The sequence below is a fragment of the Phaethon lepturus genome, unplaced genomic scaffold, assembly GCF_000687285.1.
Source record: "Phaethon lepturus isolate BGI_N335 unplaced genomic scaffold, ASM68728v1 scaffold29565, whole genome shotgun sequence".
In the NCBI taxonomy this organism is placed as follows: Eukaryota; Metazoa; Chordata; class Aves; order Phaethontiformes; family Phaethontidae; genus Phaethon; species Phaethon lepturus.
Genome location: NW_010541688.1, coordinates 21807 through 29521, shown reverse-complemented (window position 1 = coordinate 29521; position 7715 = coordinate 21807).

Below are 7715 nucleotides of genomic sequence, written 5' to 3'. Positions count from 1 at the left end.
AAAGCATATGTTGTTTTAATTTTTGAACCTAAGGAACAGACTAAAACCAGTATGTTCCAAATGTTGTATCAAATTTTATCCAAGTGAAACTTGTTTGCATAAAATCTCTCTTTGTTGGATTCTGTCGGAAATGTGAAATAGAGACTTCTTGATTTTCCTGGCTGCAACAGCCATTGCTGTACCACAGGTCCTTCCAGTGAGTATGTTAAGTATGTCATTAACAAGTTGTGCTTCTAGGAAAACTTACTGTAGATAGCAGTTACGGGACTAGCAAACTCAGCTAAACTAAGGCAAGGTGTGATAGTCAATAAAATGATAGTAGACTCTGTTAGGGCCTCTAAACCCTCTTAATCACAACTGTACCTTGCAGCTTCTCTGTTTTGTAGCATCTATGACTTATTTTTGTACTAGGTTTATTAATTTCGTAAGTGTGTATAAGATGTAATTGCATTTGGGTGGCGTTTTGTTTGTTTCTATATCAAGGCATGGTTTGGAGGTGTAAGGGAACAGGTTAAAACCTCCCCTATCCTCCCTGGATTAATAAGTTTTTTCTACTATCTACGTTTTCCTTGGATCTCAGGTATGAAAGCAGTGAAAATGTTCATTTCTGAAAATGCAGTGTTAACCTGCATTCTTGTGGTTCAATTTTTGTCGTAGTTCTTGAATATTCACAGGATTCTTGGTAAAATGGATCACAGCTTCCTTGTCTGGGCTTTACTATATTTTATGTTGGCTTTTCTTTTTAGAAGTCATTTTTAAGTGGTCACTGTTGACTTGACTTGGAGCAGGAGACTGAACTAGGTAACTTCCTGGAGTCCCTTCCAACCTGAATTGTTCAATGATTTGAACTATACAGTGGTTGGGGTAAGAAAAAAGTGTTATTAGTACAAAAGTAACAAGAACAAAAAATGTGTGACACATAGCAGCTAGTGTAAGGAAAGATAGTATTTATCCTTTTGGTGGTATTGGTGCTACTGCTTCATTTAGTAGCTCTGTTGACCAATTCAAGTAAATTTCTGAACATATTTCTTAATGACTGTAGTTTAGACAACTTGCACCTACAGTCTTGAGCTGAGCAAACATCTGGTTTAAGATTCAGTGCCCTTTAGATTGCTTTACCCCCTAAATATCCTCACTTGCCTGCAGTAGTCACTTTTGATATAGTTACATTCAAGCAGCTGGACATCCTCAGCCTTCAAATGTTGTAAATAAATGGTTATAACATCTTTCTGGTTTTCCCTGCCTTCATTTTTCTTTACCTTGTAGCTAGCTGGGACATCCATATATTCCCCTCTGCCTCCTGCCACCAATCAGAGACAAAATAAGGAGTTTCAATGTCTTCTGCTTCTGTTCTGAAGCCTATAATTTCCAGAGTAGGATGATGAGTTATCTATATCATCATGTTCCCCAAAACTGGTCATCTCTTCTTTTACACCATTCTCTGTAGACTGTATTTTAAGACTCTTCAGTAATTCAGTCCTCAAGAAACTTCACTTTGCATGTGAACTTGCTATGAAAGTCTTGTTTGTCTAACGCTAATAGTCAAGAAGCTATCATATTAAAGGATTACATGGTTTACTTATGTCAACATTTGAATAGCTATATGTTGATGATTTCCTCACAAGTAGTGTGTTGGTAATGCTATTTTGTCACTGTAAACTTGAACTGCCTACATGACAGCAAATCAGCATTGTATTGTGAATGCCGGTATATGGTATAAATTTTTATTATCAAAAAAATCTTGATTTGAGTCATCACTGGACTATCTAGAGTAGTGTTCTTCTGTATCAGCTTCTTTAGACAGATGAGCCATACAACCTCTTTTATCAGTGCAGAGAAATGCAGTGTATGTTCTGGCACTGACTTGCCAGATGATCAGATATAATATACCTGTGTGATGCAGTCAAGATGCCAGTGTATTACACAGATGTCCTTTGTCTACATCTGAACTGTCCCCAGGAAGGTAGCCAGGATTGTGTTGCTCCTCTTAGAATAATTCATCACGCAGTAAAAGACAGATCGCTGGGAGCCAGCTGTGGACTAGATGAAGTGTCCTGGAGTCCGCTGACCATGTGTTTAGCGCCCTGGTTTGGACAACTGGTTTAACATATTTGAAAGCATGGTGTTATCCGAAAACTTTGTTGTTCTATCAAAATGAACACAAAAATAATTAGGGGTAATTCTTGGATTCTATTAGCAATCTGGTTTTACAATTCTACTTTCAGAATTTTGGGGTTTCTCTCCTGTTTTGTGATGAGAGATGCAAGCAGGAGAAGCAGCTGATTGTATGAAGCCAAGATAGAAAGGCAGTTTTACTTTGTTTTTTTCATTATGAGAGAATAGGGCAGTCAAAATTTAATCAGTGAAATTTATGACTGTGTTTTGAAAAGGTCTATATGAAAATGAGAGCGATTGAATTTCAGTACAAAAGTTAGTTTAGGACAGGTGATGCAATATTAAAAATGTGTTCTCTAGAACAGTCTGCAAATTTATGTGTAAATTTTACTCTTATGTGTAAATTCTAAGACTCTGAGCTTAACCTGCTAAAAAATCCGTGGGGTGCTTAGGTTTGGGGTTTTATTTCCATTCCTACTGGCTTATGAGAGATCTTTGTTAGAGAGTGGAATCCTTACTGTTCTAATACAGAGCTTGATATTTTGAGACAGATAGTCAGAAAATCAAGTTATCAAGTGAGCACAAATACTTGGCCTTAAGGAAGAGGGTTTTTCGTTATATTCCCTGAAAATCCCCTTAAGCTTTCTCAGACTTAGTTGTGAAGAAGCATGTCGGTTTTAGATAAGATAAACTTAAGGTGTGTCCTCACTGGGGAAGGAAAAAGGTGGGTCTTTTACTAAGCTAACATGTAGTAAAATCCTATGACTACAAAGTAAGTGCTAATTTTTTGTGAATTTTACAAAGTCATGTTAAAACTTTAAAGCTGCTCCTACATTGGTGCATTTTAAAAACTGACCATACCTCTTTGTGTCCACTGGTGAAGCTAGGGCATATGCTATGAAGCAGGGCAGAGATGAGAAGAAAATGATTTTGTGTTTAAGTTAATTTTCAAAACAACTGCCTTAGTTACAGTGAACTCCTGAAAACCTTTTCTTTCTGTATATTTTAAAATATTGACTATGAAATACTTTGTTTAGCTCTAGCACTTATTTGTGCTTAAAACAATTTTTTGTGTTTTTTTGTTAACCAAGAATCTCAAGAATCTCTTGGGTTGTGGTTTTTTTTTATTCTGGTTCTCATGCTCTGTGTGTTTGACTGAGACCTTTATTTTTTTACTCTGGTGTAATTTCTTCTATGCTTCTGTTTCAGAAAAAGGGCAAGGGGGTACACATCTGTTTATAGTCCTAACATTTTCATGAATTATGTATGACTATTGTGTAAATATGTACTGAACTTGGGTATTCAGGTAATACACACAAAAAGGTCATGGGAATCCTAAGGTGACTGTCATACATTTTTTCACTCTTCAGCCTTCCAGCAATTCCTGTGAAGGAACTCGATGCCTGTATTGGAGGAGCAACAACAAACTCACTATACAGACCATCTAAATTTTGTAGATAAGACACTTCTTTCAAACTGAATTTGCCTTTTTGTCTTTTTAATCTCTGTCTACGCCCTCTTGTGCAAACAGTTTCATTAGCCCCATAGTCTACCTCAGTTGTCAGGTACCAGTACTGTCTAGGTTCTTAGCACTCCAGCAGCAGAGCAGGCTGGGAGCTGTGAGTGCTGCCATGCATAGCAACAACTCATGGCCTCTCATCAATTCTGTGAAGGCATTTGCATTGTGGCTCAGGTAACTGCTTCTGAGGAGTTACCAGTTAATCACTGAACAGTATCTGCTTGTGTGGAGACATGTCTCAACTTATTCTGGGCATCTGGTAAATACTGCAGTTTATGTAAACATGGAGGTTGTCATTACTGCTTACCTCTTGGGTTTGACTTTACTGTATTTTAACTGCAGTTCTTCTAATATTGATTCCCAGTTTACCAGCCATACCTATTCTATATATGAAAATCTTATTTCATTCTAATACAAATTTAATTATAAAGCAGTTTTCTATTGTTCCTGTACAAGCATTCTAAACTGTTAACACTGTGAAGTTTCTGTCTTGTACTGTTTCACAACAGTGTTTTCAGAGGTTGAGTGGTAACTTTTAATTCGTTCTACCTGTGCTGCTTTGATTATCATACAACAAAAACACATGCAAGTACAAAACTTGATGTAACACACAACAAACCCATCAGCTGTAGTAGAATGCTGTGTGAATGAAATAGGCAGAGTGGGTTCTTGCAGTATGTCTTTAGAACATTAGCTGTATTTCAAAGAGACCAATCGCTGTGTTTTAAAAGCTGTACAATTTTGGACCCTTACTGGGAGCGTGCATACTTCTTCAGTGAATTTTATATTTAAAAAATCACCTTATTCAGACAAGACTCTGAATTAGCTAATGTATTTGGCCTACCAGTAGATAAATGCAGCATGTGTATCCATTTTTGCCTTTGGCGTTGACAACAAAGATACTCCAAAAAATGTCCTAGGGCTCTGATGTTCAAGAGGGCTAAAGATAAATCACTCATCTCGTGTAATAAAGTGAATAAGGTTGCAACAACAGTTCTTGACTTATGGTTTGAGGAGAGATGGGGTATGGAGGATGCTATGTAAAATCTAATTGTTGTTTATCGTGTGTGAATCCAAGAATTTGAATAATTTCTTAAAGATTTGGTGTCATTTAAGACATGTTCTGACTTTAAAACCAGATTTCATGCAAACTACATTTTTAATCCTTCTCATGTAACAAGATTCCTGTCTGAATGATTTTCACAGATGAGGATCTAGAATTTTCAAGCTGAACTTGAAATGTTACAGATTCTTCTGATTTCTGTTTGATTTGCTGTACGTGATGTTTTTACAATAGCAGTAATCTATGTTAACTGTAAATATTGTTAGTTACTTCCCCGACTTCCAGAAAACACAAAATGAAAAACTTTGTGCATCTACTTCAATGTTTTGGAGAGATCAGAATAAGTTAGAAGGACTACTTGGAACCTTTCTCAGTTTCCCTCATCTTTAAAGGTATTTTGTTACAATGATTGTCTTTATCTCATGGGCAAAATAAGCAAGATTAGTTCAGTTCACTGGATTTGTCCAAACATTTTGCCACAGGGACAGTGTGGAGTTTGGACTTCTTCTCATGTCCTAATCCAGTATTAAGTCGTAAGTAGTAAACCTGTCTCAACTAGATTCAGAATTGTCATCTCCTTTTTACATGATCCAAAGATTTCTTAGGTGTTTTAGAACCGATGCTTAAATGTGAAGTGTTTCTCCTTGAATTATTGAGATTGCCTTTCTGTCCTCTCTGCCATGGCACTAGTCGTGCTCGTCGATTCAGCTGATATGTTTGTTGCTTCAGAGTGCTGATCCACCCAAAAGCTGGTAGGTTCTTTGCTAGTTCAGTTTTTGGTCAGACCAGCTGCCTTTGTGGAGCTTCAATAGTTATACATGTGCTAGGGCTGACACGAGAGAAGAGATGACAAAGAATAAAATGCAGCAACCCAACGGTAGGATGCATCCTTCTTTTCTATGAATCTATCTTCTTTTCTATGAATTTTCTAGCTATGTCTTAAAGGCATACTTCAGGCAATCTGTTCATTTCCACACAGAGCAAATTATAAATCTGACCCTTTAAAGTCAGAGTTTTCTATATTTGTTTGGAGTGTATCAGTGCCTGAATTAACCTGACATAACCTGAAATTGCTTATCAGAAGTAAACAATTACTGAGGAGTGTATATTTTTATCACTTAGAGCCTGTTCTTTTTGAAATCAAGATTCTTTATTTACTTATTACTTGCTTTCTTTACAATGAACTTTTTTAGAGAGTGGTTTGTATTCCTTTTCTGCTTTGAAGGAACAGTGTATGTTTCATGTAATTCAGTGTCCTCTTTGAAAGCGTGTCTGCCACTCATGTACCAAAGTGACCAAAATTTAATAGGTGGCTGTGGTCACAACTGAGTATCTGTTGCCCTTTACTTCAGGATCTATATACAAACTGTCTTATTCTCTTGTGTGCTAGACCTGTGCAAAATTTAACAGATGGACCTTTTTAGGTTAACAATTCCCTAGCTCCGCTTTGTTATTTGTGAAGAAACTTCTTTTTCCTTTCTGTATGTCTGCTGGATTACAGACCAGAAAGTAAAAACTGAATTTGTTATGAATGCTGCTGACTGACAGTGTATTTCTAAGGAATTAAATAACTCTTCAACCACTTGTAGAGTTTCTGTTTCGAGGCAAGTGCATAAATACTGTAATTTAATACATTTTTCATGATGGACAGACTGCAGGAGTGAGATCAGAAGTTTGTTGAAATGATCTTGTAATGAAAATATTTATGCATCCCAACCATAGTATGTGTGAAATAGCCAACAAGCTTCTGACACATTACAAAACGGAGGCTTTAGGTTCATACCTTGATTCTGTGCCACCTGCTTACCGCACTCATAAATGGGCTGATTTGAGTCTTTTCTGGCTCTCAAGTGGGAGTCATTTCTTGAAAGAATCTTAAGGTATTCTATTCTTATGCTTTTACTTACTCTATTAATAATCATTCTCTTAAAGTTTTGTTCCTGTGGTTTTTGGGACCCTGGAGTGCAGATCATAGATCATATAACACAGGAGCGTAGGGAACAGTTCCTCTTCCGTGTTGCTGTGCCCCCTCCACTGTCTGCTGCTGGTCACTGGGTGTTGTGCTGTGACCCACATTCACCCTGCCTGCAAGCTTGGTCCCCTGGCCCTCGTCCAGCTTTTGCAGCACTGCTCCAGTTTGTAGAAGTCTACAGCAAATACGCAAACAGCGCGAAAGCAAAGAGGCTTAGAATCAGGTCCCTCTCAGTATGTGTTTGTTCTTTTGAGGGGATTTGTGTCATCTTTAGGTCCTATCATGCATATAGAGCAAGCAACGCTGTGACATCTGTGTTTTTGTACTGAATGCGGTACAGCTAAATAGACTATGAATTTGGTATGTGGCTGGAAAAAATAAGATGGTGAACTTGTTTCAAAGAATTACGAAGTTGAATTTACACCAAGAGAAAACTAAATAGGTTAGGTTTTAGGGATAATTACAGAAGGCTTCTTGATCATGTGGAATAATGTCCCGAAACATCAAGTGGTGAAATTGTTAATTGGAATATATCACTCTTCATAGGTTTAATAATTAGTTATACCTCAGCATATAGTTTAGTGGCATGGTTTAGTGCATGAGAAGGTTGAGCGATCTATCCAAAAAACATACTTGTGGCTTTGATATGCACATGACTACTTAGATTGCCCTCTAAGTAATGTGACTATGTATGGTGTTCAAGAGGACTGGCAAACTTACCTGGCGTATGACTGAGTTTATCATCTCTTGACCCTAATAACTACAGAAGATCTTAAGCATTTATTCTCAACAGCTTGTTTCAATTTTCTACTCAATGCTTACGTGAAATTGAGTTGCAGTTTGTAAATGTGCACCTATAAGCTGAAGCTGGCAGAACTTTTCTGTAGAATTGTTAACACCACACACCTGTTTCTTTGGATACAATGAAACTGGTTTGATGTATTTAAACACCAGTTAGATACTGACACTTAAAATAGCCAGCATGCCCAAAAGGGGTGGGCAGGCAAAATACTATGTCTAGAAAAATTGCTCCCTTTAAAACTTGC